This window comes from Ambystoma mexicanum, chromosome 3p, assembly GCF_040938575.1.
Source record: "Ambystoma mexicanum isolate Mex_15411 chromosome 3p, UKY_AmexF1_1, whole genome shotgun sequence".
In the NCBI taxonomy this organism is placed as follows: Eukaryota; Metazoa; Chordata; class Amphibia; order Caudata; family Ambystomatidae; genus Ambystoma; species Ambystoma mexicanum.
The window spans coordinates 1,039,484,932-1,039,501,294 of record NC_090925.1 but is presented as its reverse complement, the minus strand read 5'-3'; the positions used below and the strand labels follow the sequence as shown (position 1 = coordinate 1,039,501,294).

General features: G+C 51.8%; 1 protein-coding gene across 6 annotated transcripts in view; it reads right to left on the bottom strand.

Moving 5' to 3' along the window:
- The window catches only part of RPRD1B (regulation of nuclear pre-mRNA domain containing 1B), a 395,744-nt gene that overhangs the window by 238,188 nt on the left and 141,193 nt on the right, over positions 1-16,363 (bottom strand). The window lies entirely within an intron of this gene.

Sequence of the window (16,363 nt, the reverse complement as noted above, 5' to 3'; positions counted from 1 at the left end):
GCAATGCGAAAAAGGTCAGCAGTGCGCCAGCTACATTTCATGAGAGCGACCGGACTAATATTGGTGGCTGGCCGAGGACTGAGTACTTCGAAAGGTATTAAAGCAGTGATCAGACGTAATACTTGCTTGACCGGAGCCACAATAATGGTGGATTCGGCAGAGAAGAGGAGGTCAAGAATGCCACCCAGAACACAGGTAGCTTCAAGTACAGATTGCTGAAGACCAAGGTCAGTAATGGGTTAAAAAAACTGAACCAATGTTGGAACGAACTGGGCACGATATCTTCAATCTCCCATCACCACTAGATTGGAGAATCCGACTTGGAGAGGCTACCAAATCTAGAAAATTGGTCAAAAAAGACAAAGATCCGGGTGGATGGTAGACAATCAAAAAGAGTATGGAGTGAGAGGCATCCACTGCCCAACGCAAACGCAGCGCTTCCATACCCAGATTGTGTGATAGCGGAATCATAGAGAAATAAGTTGGTTAAAAATAACTGCATTCCGCCCGCCAGGTGGACGACAACTCCATCGAGATGGAGTATGCTAGAACCATCTGCTATTGCCTCTGTGAAAGTAGGCGGCAAACTATTGGTTAGCCATGTTTCAGTGAGGCATATTATATCCAGGGAGTCATCTCGCAGGTGCTCATAAATAGATGTTGCATGTACAACTAATGAACATGCATTTAAAAGGTATGCATTAAAAACATGTTTCCCTACAAGATTAGCAGAATCATAGACTGGCAGCATTTTTAAAGCATTTTCAAAATGTTCATGAAGTAACGTGTCTACCGGGGCTACACTCACTAAGGTCTGTCGTGTACACCTTACCCTGGTAAGGTACATGGCACAGACTGGCTTAACTTCGGCGCAACGCCTTTTTGCCTGCTGCGCTGTCGGAATGGCTGTTCTCTATAGATGCAAATTGTACTACTGAGGCCAATCCACTAGTGCTCTCACAATGTGTGGAGGAGGGACTTCCTGCCAGCAAAGCGTGTGGGTCAGAAACAAAGATATGACTACTGCTGAGTACGAGCCTCTGAGTCCAAAGAGGCCAAGCACCCTCTGACACCAGTGAAATAACTAGTTACAAGGAGATCAGGTAACAAGGAAACCAATAGCAGAGATACAATAATAAAGTTAAAAAAACACCAGAGTGCCACGAATGCAGGAAATGAGGCACCCAGTCATGCGCCACAGCAGGGAATAAGAACGCGACCTAAAAGGAAAGTAAAAAATGAAACGAACCAAAGCAAATTAAAAGAATTTTTTTTTTTAAAAACACAGAGGCTCAAGCCTTACCGTGTGCATCCGTTGTATGCAGTAGTCTGGCAGGCCTGTGAGACTGCATTGCTGCCTTCCGTGTGCTAGAACTGCATCGACCCTTAAGCTGATCCTGCAAGCTTTCTGCTGGAGTCGGCATGCGCTGAGACTCCATAAACAAATTATCGGACTTCTTTCTAAAATCAGAGTGCATGCGCTCAAAATTCAGAAGAACAAGTTACTCTCTTACCTGGTAACATTCTTTCGATGGGATGGTCCGACGACGTATTCCATATCTATGACAGTAATCACCACAGCTGTGCTGCTTCGTAAAATCTTTCGGCGTGTGCATCCTGGGTTGATTACGTCGATACGCCGCCCTCGAGGACCTCCTCCGACGGCACTGGATGTTATAAGTAGGACGCACAACGCCAGTAGCCTCAGTTGTAGTTTTTCCCCAGAACGTGTGGCACCAGTCTTCTGCCAGTCAGACCACACAAAGCCTTGCGGAAACTTGAGCTGCAATTGCATATGAAATTCTGTAGCAGGAAGGCAGGGAGGGAGCGATATGGAATACGTCGTCGGACCATCCCATCGAAAGAACGTTACCTGGTAAGAGCAACTTGTTCTTCGAGGGGATTGGGTCCTCCGACGTATTCCATACCTATGACAGACTCCCAAAGCAGTAATAATGCAACGAGGTGGGAAAAGAATTTAGAACAAGAAATTTAGTAGAGGCAGCCATACCCCTGGTAGAATGGGCCCGCAAGCCTACCGGTGGGACCTTACCCGCCAAGCGATAACACTAAGAAATAGACAGAATAATCCAGCGAGACAAAGTCTGCTTAGTCACAGCTTGTCCCAAACACTTTCCAGCGTAACCAATGAAGAGTTGATCGTCCACTCTGACCCGGGACATGCGTGAAATATAAAAGCTTAAAGCTCTCCTAGGATCGAGCCTATGGAGCCTCTCCTCTTCCTTGCCAGGATGTGGAGGATGAAATGCCGGAAGAACAACCTTCTGGCCTACATGAAATTCCGACATCACCTTTGGAAGAAAGGAAGGACGAACTCTAAGGACAACCCTGTCCTTCTGAAATACAGTAAAGGGTTGCTTAACTGAAAGTGCCTGTAACTCACTCACTCTGCGAGTGGAAGTGACCGCAACCAAAAATACAGTTTTAAGAGTTAACAGTCTCAAACGGCAAGAATTCAAAGGCTCAAACGGAGCACCCATCAGAAACTTGAGGACAAGGTTCAAATCCCAACCAGGCACCTGGAAAGGTGATGGAGAGAACACATTAGTGAGCCCTTTGAGAAACTGAGAAATTAAAGGAATTTTAAAATAAGAACACTCTTCCGACGAACGCTTAAATATGGACAGCGCCGCCAGGTGACCTTTAACAGTACCCACTTGCAAGCCCCTGTGGGCTAAAGAAAGCAAAAAAGACAGAACGACAGGAATGTCACATGCAAAAGGATCCACATTCTTAACCCTGCACCAGTCGCAGAACTTTCGCCAATGGCAACGGTACAGGGACTTTGTTGCGGGCCTTCGGGCCGAAAGCAACACCTCCATCACATCTTCAGGGAGGTCCCAATCCTTATACCTCAACCTTTCAGAAACCAAGCCTGAAGGTTAAGGGATCTGACCTCTGGATGGAGAACCTGACCCCCCCCCCTCCCGTGAGAGCAGATCGTCGGTAGGTAAGACGACGTGGAGGGCAGATGGACAAGTCGAGAAGGTCCGGGTACCATGTCGTCCTGGCCCACGCCGGAGCAATGAGGATCATCTGGGAACCAAACCTTCGTAACCTCCGCAGCACTTGCGGGATGACGGGGACTGGAGGAAACGCGTACAGCAGTGGGAATGACCACTCCACCACGAATGCGTGTTCTAAGGCTCCTTTTGGAGGAAATTCCTGCGAGCAGAACCTTTCGCATTTCCGGTTGACACTGGAGGCAAAGAGATCCACTTGAGGGGTCCCCCAAAGGGCGAAGATCTCCAGGAGAATCTCCTGAGCCAACTCCCACTTGTGAGAGATCGCGCTCTGCCTGCTCAGAGCGTCCGCCGTCTCGTTTTCGTCTCCGGCCAGATGAACTGCCGAGATCGAAACTTCCTGCTGGATTGCCCAGAACCACAGCTGCATCGCCTCCCTGAACAGAGGAAGTGACCCCACCCCCCACCCCCTTTTTGTTGAGATAGTGCATGGCCACCGTGTTGTCCGTCAGGATCAGGACATTCTTCCCTCGGACAGTTGGCAGAAAAGCCTTCAGGGCTAGCTTGACGGCCTTCAGCTCCAACAGATTGATATGATATGGAGTCTGGACTCCGACGGAGACCAACGACCGCTGACTGTCAACTCGTTGGCATGAGCTCCCCATCCCGTGAAGGATGCGTCCACCTCCGGCCAGGGGAGCCAAAAATGGCGCCCTCTTCATCAGATTGTCTTCGACGGCCCACCACAGAAGGTCCTGGGCAACCGTGGACGGCACCTGAACAGGATCCGACATCCTGCAGGAGGACTGAGACAAATGGAGCTTGAGTGCCCATTGCAAAGAACTCATCCGCAACCTGGCATCTGGCACCAGAAGAATGCAGGATGCCATGAGGCCGAGCAATCTCAAGAACTCGAACGCTGGGAGACTGTGGGCAAGCTGAAACTTATGCACCATCTGCTGAATGTGATGAGCCCTCACCTGGGGAGGTAAACACTGCCCCGACGTACTGGAGCCTCCGAGTTGGTGTCAAATGGGACTTCTTTAAGTTGAGGGAGAAGCCCAGCTTGTGGAGGGAGTGGCAGGTGACTGACAGATGATCCAGGACTTGCTCAGGAGAGCACGCCCTGATCAACCAATCGTCCAGGTAGGGATAGACGCGAATCCCCCCCTTTCCTGGAGGTGCGCTTCCACCACTACCATGAGCTTGGTGAAGACCCTCGGGCGGAGGTCAATCCAAACGGCAGGACCCGAAACTGAAAGTGCGAGTCACCAACCACAAACCTCAGGTACTTCTTGTGCTTTGGATGGATCGGCACATGGAAGTAAGTCCTTGAGGTCGAGAGTCACCAACTAGTCCTGAAGTTGAAGGGCCTGGAGGACTTAAGAGAGAGAGTAACCATCTTGAACTTGTCCTTCCTGAGGAGTTTGTTCAAACCGTGCAAGTCCATGATGGATCTCAATCCCCCGTCTTTCTTGGAAATCAAAAAATAAGGGGAATACCATCCCATGTTCCTCTCCGCTACAGGCACCAGTTCTATGGCGCCTTTCTCCAGCAGGGATTGAATTTCCTGCGAAAGGAGCGGATCTGGACTCTTAAAAGAGAGATTCCCCGGTGGATTGTCTTGAGGCCTCTGCCGGAAAGGAAGACAGTAGCCGTGGGCTATGATCTCCAGAACCCACACATCTGAAGTAATGGCACGCCACTCTACAAGATGCTGCGCCAGCCTTCCCCTTACCGGCGAACCATGGGATATGGCCTCATGACTGAGCTGAAGCGGCTGCGGCGTTGCCTGAGGGCAAAGAGGCAACTGCCCGAGCGGCCTTGGCACCTCGAGTACCTTGTTTTCCACCTCTGGCACTCCTACGGTGGCCCCTTTGACTGGCAGCTCCTCTCGCTTTACCAAAGGATGAGTAATAACGAAAGGAACCTCCCCTCCATTGCTGTCCCCTAGGACAAAAAGGCAGAGGTTGTCGAACTGCAGCGCCCAACGACTTTGCTGCAGCTTTGGAGGTCTGCAACCTCTCAAGGCTCTTGTCAGCCTTGCTGCCAAAAAGATGTTCCCCGTCAAAGGGCATGTTGAGGAGCCGGGCCTGCACATCAGGAGCAAACCCCGACTTCCGCAACCATGCAAACCTGCGTATTACGGTGCTCGCCGCCATGGACCAGCTGACGATATCTGCCATGTCCAAACCCGACTGAACGGCCTCACAGATGGCATCCTTGCCATCCTGGACCATAGCAAGGAAACCATCCCGTTCGTCCCCTTCGGGAATATGTTCAGCCGCTAAGGAAACAGTTCCACACAGAGTGTGCGTGAAACGAGACAAGGCACATATGGAGTTGGCCGCCTGAAGCGCCATACCTCCTGAAGAAAACACTTTCTTCGCCCAACCGTCAAAATGCTCGTCGTCCCTATCAGGAGGGATGGTAGGATACGACGCCTGCTTTGCCGGGGCCGTAGCCGCCTGCACCAAACTCTCCGGAGTGGGGTGCTTGATAAGTAGCAGGGGTCGCTACTGGCTGGGCGGTATTTTCGCGGCAAAGACTTGCCCACTGCCGGGAGACTCTCCGGAGCAGTCCAAGCCGCCGCCACCCTTCTCTGTAGAGCCATATGGAACGCCAGTACCGGGTCAGTTGGTGGACCGTGGTCGAGGATATCCGTAAGGAGCAGATCACCCCAAGTACTCGGTGACCCTAGACATAAGGTGCCGGTACAAGGAGTCGGCATGAGTGCAAAACTCCACCTCCAGAGAGGTGTCCAGACCACTGGCATCGTGCAGGGACTGACGCAGGTCCTCAATTTGACTATGGCCCGAGAGAATCTCATCTGGCATCATATCGGGAATCATGCCATCATCAGAGCCCTCATCCACCTCTGAAATAAACTCAAGGCGTAGAGTGAATCGGCGTCAACGCTGAACGCGGCGCCGACAGCATCGACGACGTCAACACAGGCCTCGAGTGCGGAGCCCCGAGCGTGTCCCTCGATGGCCTGGGCACCGATGGCGTTGACGACTTCTTCGGAGGCAGAGCCTCGAAAGAGTCCGTCGACAACCACGGCGCCACAGGCGTCAACGTCTTTATCAACGACACCACAGGTGCACACGGTCTCGAGCGCGTCGAGGACCGGGACCTGGAACGGGCAGGACGATAACGATTCCCTTTGTCCGAGCGGGACCTTTCCCGCGAATCGTGCTGACCACCCGAGCCCGAAGGCGTACGAGCAGTGTCTCTCGACCGATCACGACCGAGCCCACTCAGAGGTGCGGACTGACCAGTGCCCTGCGATTCGAGAATCGCTAACATTTTCTTCCCAAAGGAAGCCCATTTCTCCGGCGTCGCATGCTTGGTGGGATAAGCGACCTGCCGACGGGCGGAGTCCTCGGATGAGGACGGGGAAGGCGACCGATGGCAGCGCTTCCGGGAGTGCCGCGAAGAGACAGAGGAGTGGTGGGACCTACCCCGGGACCGAGACCCACTGGACTTCCGACGACGATGCGGAGAGTCGCCCCTCGAATCGTCCGTCGAAAGCCCCGCAGACCTCGGCTTGGACACCTTACCTACCGACAGTTTCTTCTTGCGCTCCCGCAAGGCTTTGGACGTAAGCGACTGGCAGTCGACACAATCATCTGTGTCATGGGCCTCCCCGAGGCACCAGAGGCAGGCGCTGTGCGCGTCCGTCACCGACATCTTGGACCCGTAGTCTCTGCACTTTTTAAAGCCCGGACGTGGGGTGGAAGACGAGGTAGACATCTTACGAAGGAAAACTTCACAACTAACAGGTTCGAAGAACCGATAAAGAACAGAAACTCCAAAGAGTCAAGGCGCGCCGAGATCTCCGAAGCGAACACGTTCGTGGAAAAAACGTAACTGAGGCTACAGTGCGTCCTACTTATAACATCCAGTGACGTCGGCCGTCGGAGGAGGTCCTCGAGGGCACCGTATCCACTTCATCGACGCAGGACGCCGAAAGATTTTCCGAAGCAGCACAGCTGTGGTGATTACTGTCAGATATGGAATACGTCGGAGGACCCAATCCCCTCGAAAGTATCATTCAGTAGCAGCGCTGCCCTCCAACTAGAACGTTACACTAAATTTACAGTTCAAACCCCTCAGAGAACTGAAAGGGCTATGGGATGAACCAAACTCTGTGTGGGAGATCCCACGAAGAGGCAGGTTACCCCTCCCGGGCCCATAAACATGTGTTCAGACTCAGGCTGGGTACTGAAAGGGCTTAACCTAAGGGTAGGTAATGGACGGTGTAGTGGCAACACCGTCTATGGACCAGGAAGGAACACGTTTTTTGTGTTTGAATGTTCCTCACGGATCAACATTTTCGCGCTGGCAAGCGATTGGCAACGTGGACAGCTTCACTATTATTGACCGCAGAGCAATTGACCACAACCCCCGCTAGCTGTTAATTAAACTAATCAAACTCTGTGAAACTCCAGGGCCTTAGTGGCAAATAAAGAAACGACAACAGGCTTCACTGTATGTTCCCTCTGAAGACTGGCTTAACCACTTTAGTGAGTTATATAAAGATGTTACGGCTAATGAGTGTGCTAATGAGCGTGGTAACACCGAGGGACTTAAACATTTTTTTTTAAAGCCTTAGAGTCGATTGATTGTGATCGATCAAGGACGACTATTACTTTAGTAGAGGTACAGAATGCAATTCTGAACTATGAACTAAGGGCCAGAAAGTCCAAGGCCCAGATAGTATACTAGCTGACTTATTGAAAGATGAACCAAAAGTTGGGCACTGATCTTATGGAAAATGTTCTCAGCAGTGGCTACACTCAACAAGGTCCCCGACTCCTGGTGTAGTGCTGATATATAAAATAAAAAGGCGGTAGAGAAAAGGCCAGCAACTACATGCCACTACTTGATGCCACTGGAAAATATTTTGCCAAGGTGGTCCTAAAGCAACTGCAGGACCGGGTAGCCTCAACCTTACTTCTCATCTCCAGGCTGGCTTCCAGCAAGGGACAAGCACTGTAGTCCAATGCTTTTGCCTGTCTCTTGCTTGACATTAATACACAGTATTTAAGAGAATGCGGGTGTAACTGTTTTTGTAAACCTGCAGACTTCGATACATTGTGTTCCAAGAGACCAGCTATTGCATGCATTGATGAAAAGGGGGCTGCCTGACAAGTTAGCAGTCATTGGTCAACTTTACTCAAACACAGCTGTGGTGAGGTGTGGTCTCAGGAGAAACCACTGACCAGTTTAGGGTCGACAGGGGCATGCAGCAAAGGTGTGTCCTTGCCCCACTTCTGTTTTGCCTCTACATTAGGTTATCTTGGAATTGGTGGCTGAATGTTCAGTGGGTAGGTTTGATCCTCCGAGCCTTGGCACTGACATATTTCTGGCATTTTTTGCCAAAGATGCATTGCTGTTGGCAACGTCACCTATGGGGATCAGGCGCTGCCTGGAATGTTTCCTCACCAAATGCTGCCAATTGGGCCTGACCTTAAAAAATAATAAGACCAAAAAACAGGTATTCAGAGCAACGAGATCAAAGCCCTGCGTGCTGCCTGGTAGTTGATGGCATTAATCTTTAAAAAGAAAAATATTATGACTACCGGGGGGCAAGATTCACAGACACCAGGGCATGGTCTGGTCAATCTGAAAAATCAAAAAAGTCATCTTGGAAAAAATAGCAGTTGTCTTGAAAAGTTCTTTGTGGGTCATTTAGAGAGCAGTATCCCCCGTTAATATTTACAAGGTACAGACTGCTTCAGCCGCGCTCTATGGAGCTGAACTATGGGGACACAGCAACTGCCGGAAACTGGAGAGAGTGGTGAACAAGTTTTTGAAAAGGCTCATCAAGCTTTCCAAGGGAAACTCCTCCCAATGCCTCCTGTTATTGGAGTGCAGCCTAGAGCCAATCGTCTCTCGGATGGTTTGCAAACCGGTATTCTACCTGGTAAGACTCCGGGTGACTCGGAGCTTGGAAAATATCAGGAGGCTTTTATCAGTTTAGCCACCCATGTGGGCACTCACTCCCATAGGTTAAACCTGTAATGCAGCAGTTAAGTGTACTGGGCTTAATATCTGGCAGAATCTACATAATTTGACTAATTGCACTAAAAAGGAGGTGAAGTCTGCTGTCCAACGGGATGCATGAATACCTTTCTAAGCTCCTGCCTATGCCTAAAAGTAGGGCTGGACGATCTGTCCTTGAAAACTGACCAAGGAGCTCAAAAATACCTTGATTTAATATCTCCGGCCTATGCATGCACATTATTCATGGAATTTAGGTCCGGTACTCTCAAGGTTGCAAAATGAACCCATGGCTGGAAAGCTCATAATTCTGATACTTGCCAGCTGTGTGACTCATGCTTAGAGACAGCTTTACATTTTCTGCTGTTTTGCGAGAAATATAAATAACTTAGGCGACTATCTGCAACCAATGTTCGAGAAGGCATGTGCCAATTGTGCTGCAGAAGGCCTAATACTATGCCAATAGACCAAAATCGCTAATGACATACTTTGTGGTACGATTAATCTATCGAGCCTGGTTCCCACAGGGGCTTCTTGATTGGGCAACTGAACAAAGAAAGGCCTTTCTATAGATCTTAACCTGCTTTTAGACGTACCTTTGTATGTATTTCTACGGTTTGTGAATATTCCCCGATTTTTTTTTTTTTTTAAACTTTGTTTATTCAGCTTGGTACAACAGGCACAGGCAGATTACAATAAAGCATGTAAATACAACGGAAATGCAAAGGGGATCGCGTTCATCGCAGATCAGTATGGTACAATTGAAGAAATCATATAAGGTAGTACAGGGAACAACGTATACCGATGGGGGGCACATGCGAGGACAGACCAAAGACAGTTGGGAGAGAATCATGAGTCATCTGGAGCTGAGGCGAGAGAAGGGTCCGGGGATGCAGGGACAGAGTCGGTGACAGTGGAGGACATGTATGAGCGGAATTTTTGCCATATGTTCCTAGGTCTGGAGTGGGCGGGCTGTTGCATCGACCAGGACTCCTCCGTGTCAGAGGCCCACGTGACTGCCCTGAGCCACTGTGCGTGAGTAGGGGCGTTCGGCCGAAGCCAGCAGAGTAGGATTGTACGCACAGCTAGTAGCATACAGAGGCTAGCCAGCCTCCTGGAGTCACGATGAAGCTCTGGAAAATCATGAAATAGACACTGCATTGGGGACGGGGAGATGGGGCACTCGAGAATAGATGAGATAGTGGAGCATACTGAGGTCCAAAATTGGGTGAGTCGAGAGCAAGACCAGATCATGTGTATATACCCCGCCTCTTCACTGCCACATCTCGGGCATCTAGGGGAGGAGTCACTTGACATACGGTGTAACCTAGCCCGGGTATAATGGAATCTGTGGAGCACCTTAAATTGAATTAGTTTGAATCGGGAGTTAAAGGAGATCAACTGAGTGCGTGCACACATACGGGTCCACAGCTCATCAGATATTTCGGAGCCGAGATCTGACTCCCAGGAGTGCCTCAGTTTGGAGAATGCGGGGGGTGATCTGGTTTGGAGCAGGGTGTATAGCCTGGAGGTTTTTCCCCTCATAGGAGAAGGCGAGGATAGTTCGGTAATTGCAGGTTCATCAGGTGGCAATGCCGGAAAACTTATGTATTTGCGCTTGAGTACCCCACGGAGAGATGAGTATTGGAGCCAAACGGAGGGTCTCCGCCTAAGGGAGGCCGGGAGGTCGGGCCATTCTATAAAGTTTCCCTGTTTGAATACGTCACGTAGTAGTTCGTATCCCGCCTCGGCCCATGTGCGGACCACCGAGGGTGGGACATGTGGGACTTCTGGAAGGAAGTTCCAAATTGGAAAGTTGCCGTGAAAGGGGTGAATGATACCCAGTATTCGCCAAGATTTATGTAAAGCTAGGGATGTGCAGGTCATGGGATCCAGCGATTCCGACAACACCGGCATGGGTGTGACCACTAGAGATCGGATATCACGGTCACTGATCGATAACCTTTCCAGTCTGACGTGGGGGGGGGGGATCCGTTACATTGAACCAGTGTGCAGTGTGTTGGAGTTGTGCCGCCAGCCAATAATTAAGGAAGTCCGGAGCTCCAAATCCTCCAGCCTCCATGGGGGTGGCAAGGGTCTTGAGCTTTAGACGGACCGCGCCTGAGTGCCAAAGTAAGGAGTTGAGGCTACGTGTCAATGATTGAAAGAATTCGGTTCCCGGCCATAGCGGTACATTCGCAAATCTATACAGGAGTTGGGGGAGTACCACCATCTTCAGTACCCCTATCCTGCCCGCCAGCGAAATCGGCAACTTGGCCCAGCCCTGTAGTTTGGTGGTGAGGTTTGTGAGGTATGTCTGATAATTCTCCTCGCGGACCCGTTCGATGTGACGAGCCACCACTATACCCAAGTAGGTAATTTTAAATTGGGCCCAAGCGAACCCCATGGTATCCGGGGGGGGAAGTGTGCTGGGAGTAAGCGGGAAGAGAGTTGATTTAGAGCAATTAACCGTGAGACCGGAGATGTGCCCGAAGAAGGCGATGTCTTTCAGTATTGGGGCCAGGTTGGCCTCGGGGGAACGGACGAAAAGAAGAGCATCGTCAGCGTACAGGGAGACTATGTCCGAGATACCAGAAGTACGCAGACCCCTATGTGCATGGTTTTGGCGAAGCATGTCCGCGAATGGCTCCATTGCTACAGCGAATATTAAGGGGGAGAAGGGGCATCCCTGTCTAGTGCCCCTGGCTATATGGAAAAGAGGGGAGCAACGGTCCTCTGTGCGGACTCTGGCAACAGGATTAGAGTAAAGTAGCCTGACCCAGGAGACAAAGGTGGGACCGAATTTACATTTGTCAAGTACCCGCCAGAGATATCTCCACGACACCGAATCAAATGCCTTTTGCATGTCGAGTGTTGCGGCCACTGCATGTACATTCGGGCTCACCCTACTTATAATGTTGAATAGCCGCCTCAAATTCAAGGATGTGGAGCGGCCTGGGATGAACCCAGCTTGATCTGGGTGTATAATATGTGGCATGAAAGGGACAAGTCGAAGAGCAAGTGTTTTAGCGTAGATCTTGGCATCGCAATTGATCAGGGAGAGTGGACGGTACGAACCGCATTGAGTAGGAGGTTTATTGGGTTTTAGTAGGACTGTTATGGTGGCTTCGCGCAACGAGGGGGGAAATTGGCCCAGTTCCACCGATTCGTCCCATAGCGCAACTAGACGGGGGAGTAGGAGTGACTTGAAGTGTTTATAGAACTCCACAGGTATACCGTCTGATCCCGGGGATTTGCCTGAAGAAAGGGAGTCTATAGCCTCCGAGAGCTCCTCAGGGGTGACTGGGTTCTCAAGAGCTCCGGCGGTCTCAGGAGAGAGAGCCGAGAGGGGAAGATTATCGAGGTAGGCATCGATTTCTGCATCAGTGGCTTTATCTGATTGAGTATATAGAGATTGATAGAAGGAGAGGAATTCAGAATTAACATCTCCAGGCAAGGTGGCCAGGGAGCCATCAGGTCTCTCGATTCCAGGAATGGGTGGGGCACCAAGCTCACGGCGGAGGAGTCTAGCCAGCAGGCGGCTTGGGCGTTCACCCTCCCCGTATCTCCTAGCAAGTCCAGGGTTATCCAGAAACTTCAGCTCACGGTCCGCGAGGGAGCGGAATGTATCCAGCTCCGAGCCAATTAACGCAAGGGTTTCTGGGGTTTGGTCTAACGTGTATTGGGTCTCCAATGCCGATAATTTGGCTTCGCTAGCTGCAATCTCCCTCCGAATAGTCTTAAGGATACCATTTTCCTTGGAGAGGGCGATGCCTCTGATGTAGGCCTTAAAGGATTCCCAGAGGGTGGCTTGGGAGGAGACGGAATTGGTGTTAATTTCAAAGAACTCCTCGATGGCCGACTCCAACCCGGAGCTGAAAACCGGGTCGAGGAGAGAGAGTGGTTTCATCCTCCAGTGTCTGGTTCGGCCGCCGTCCGGGCCCCAGACTAAGGTGACTGTCACCGGGGAATGATCGGAAAGGGTCCTGGGGAGGATGGTCAGTCCAGACACGCTCCTCATCAGCACACCAGATACCAACCACCTGTCTATTCGCGAGAAGGAATCGTGAACTGAGGAGTAAAAAGAGTAAGATCGGGAGTCAGGATAAAGGAACCTCCATGCGTCATATAGGGCCAATCGAGGAAGGGAGGACAGTGCAGCATATGCCGCTCTGGAGAGCTGACGGGGTCTGGACCCAGATCTATCTAGGTTTACGTCGAATATCGTATTAAAATCGCCTCCCCAGAGAATCGGTACCAGCGGGAAGCTCTCCAAGATGGTCACCAATTGTAGATAGAAATCGGGATCATCGACGTTGGGGCCATATATGTTGAGGAGGACCACCTCCCTATTCTGCAGTACGCCATGAAGTAGAACATATCTGCCCAGGGGATCGATTAACGTAGCGATGGGAATGAATTTGAGGGTTCTGTGGATCAGGGTCATAACTCCGCGGCTCTGGGTGGAGTAGGTGGTGAAGTATCTCTGAGGGCCCCATGATTTCGCGAATTTTTCACAATACTCGGAACATGCATGTGTCTCCTGCAGAAATAGGATTTTAGACCCATGTCTCTCAGCCTGAAGCTGTAACAGTCATTTTTTTGTGGTTACCCAGACCTCGAACATTCCAACTCATGAATGTCAGTGTCTCCACGCGCCGTACCTCAGTCGGCCATAGAGGAATACGGGTGGATGGAAGTGTGCTCCCCATGGATGTTGACCAATATGGTCAGGACCGCGATGTCCCTGGGGCCTTAGTGTTCCGAACTCTACCCCTCCTGTCGTCACCAAGCTTTTTTTAACATTTAACCTCTTCCCCCCCTCCCCCTCCCACATCCCTCCCCCAACCAGAGGGATGAAGACCCTACAACCAATTAACCAGAACCAGAACAGTGGCATCGACGCCTGGGGGGTCTGCGAGTTGGCCCGGCGACAATGCTCCGAACCGCGAGGCAATTTTAGGATAAACATGATGCCCGACATTAATGTCGTTTCCCGTCCAGGGGAGGACCCGTGGAGGGGAAGGGAAAGGCGGGCATGGTCAGTAGATAATGAACCAAGAAACGAGAGATGTAAGGATGTGAATTCCCGAGCAACCGGACCGGGGTGGTGTGTGCACCCGGGCACCGGTGCCCCGGGGGTGTCACAGTGACAGGGGGGAACCGGGACGTGAGCCCAAGAGGGCTCGAAAGGAAGGAAGCATGACCCAACCGCCCAGCAGGGGTCTGACTAGTGTATATCATAGACGCCCAAAGGGGGAACAATAGCGTACAATAGGTCAACGGGGTCTAGCTGACCAGGAGGATCACCCAAACAAGAATGAGTGCATGCAGGACCATGACTTGAGCAGACCAGCATTGGAGAGCAGTTAGCATGTAGAGTAGTGCTGTCTAATACCACCATGTCGCTGTGGGATCCAGGGGGTTATCCCAGGACCCCCGGGCGACCAAGAAAGCAAGGGATATGTGTGGTAAGCCTCTGGGGTGGAATGGTGGGGAGCCGACCATAGCGTATTCTGCCCACAAGCCCATTCAATTCCTGCCATATCAGTGGGTCCCCGAACAGAGCAATCATAAGTGAGGATAGGAACAATCACACAATCTGACATCAGAGTGGCCTGGTCGCTTTCAATAAAAGGGGGGCCCCCTCCAGCGCCGGGAGATCACAATGGAACATAGCGGTGTCCATTTCCACGAATTGTCAATGCCTTGGCTAGCCAGTGACACATCACCCGCTCCAATGCGCCGGCGGGGGGAGCCCACAGCGGTGTCTGATGAGGGTACAGTTCAGCCGGGAAAGTGTTCATCTATGAACCTGGAGGCCTCCTCAGGCAGTGTGAAAAAGTAGACTCGGTTTGCGTGTTCAATCCGTAATTTGGCGGGGTATAGCATGGCATATTTGACCTGATGGTCACGCAATCTTCTCTTGACCGCCAGAAAGGTCTTGCGATCCCGTTGTACCGCCACCGAGAAGTCCGGATATAGGTGGATCCTAGCTGCGCCCAGGAGAAGGTCTCCCATGAGTCTCGCCGCCCTGAGGAGGGCATCCCGATCGCGAAAATTTAAGACCCTTGCTATGATGGGACGTGGGGGTGCCCCCGGTTTGGGTTTCGTCGTGAGCGCACGGTGGGCCCTTTCAATCGCAAACTGAGGTGAGAGTTTAGGGGAATCTAGGATTTGGTTCAGTAGGCCCTCGACGTATTCCTCCATAGGCTCATGTATCCCATGCTCCGGTACCCCAATAATGCAAAGATTATTACGCCTCGAGCGAGACTCAAGATCCTCGTTTTTCTTCTCCACCTCAGTGACGCGGGCGGATAGAGTAGAGACCTCCGCCCGGAGGGAGCCCAGGCCGTCCACAGTGGTGCTCACCCGCGACTCGATCCCAGCCACACGGCCATCCGTTCTCTCCATATGCGCCTTGATGGAGGATATCGTGCCATTCATGTCGTCTAACTTACAATGAATTGTGGTGAATCCATCCCGGATGAACTCCATCATTTTCTGAGGGTCGAACAGCTCCTGCGCCACTGGGGCAGAAGGCTCCTGCGTGGACGTCTCCGGCCCATTGCTTCCTGAGGGCTTGGTGAAGATGTTGATGGGGGATTGTTTCTTGCCAGTGCGTGTCGACATGATGTCGATGGAAGGGCGAATTAAAGGACAACGGATCCACCAAGGAATTGGGTGAAATCAGAAGGCAAGGCACCAGGATCCACCCAGGCTCGTAGGCGAAGACCGAGCCGCGCGCCAGGAGAGCCCACGACGACCCCGCTCCCAGCGGGAGGGCCCAGAGAGGGGCGATGTCGGCCAGGTAATATATGCGGGAACCAGCGAGCAGCAATCAGTCTCAGTAAACACTGTTAAGGGGGGGCACCCCAATATCGGGGCTGAAGTGGGAAAGACTTGATCCGAATGGCGGGGGGCGTTGGAGGAGGTGGAGAGAAGCGGAGCCCCGGGGCAAGACCGGCCAAGGATCAGGAATATGGGTGGTCCAGAAAAGTAGACAGTTCAGGTTGTCCTCAAGCTCGTGATCAGGGTGGTAGGGTCGCTGTATCGCCCACAGCAGTAATATCCAGGAAGAAGCTGAACGTGGGATCCAGGTAGGGTTCCCTGTTGGGCACCAGGCATAGATGGTGGGTGCCACGGCCTGAGGAGAGAACCGTCCCCAATGGGGGGGTAGCGGGACCACCGGTATCCGACAGAACCACAGGCGGCGCCCCCAGTCACGCAGGGAGCGGAGCACCCCCAGGCCCCACCGTGTGTCTGAAGCCAATCTCTCGGAAGGGTGGAGGAGTCCGGTAGTTGATGAGCAGGGATCGCCACCGAGGGGTGGACGTGGAGATGGTCGGGGGTCAGGATCACTCACCACG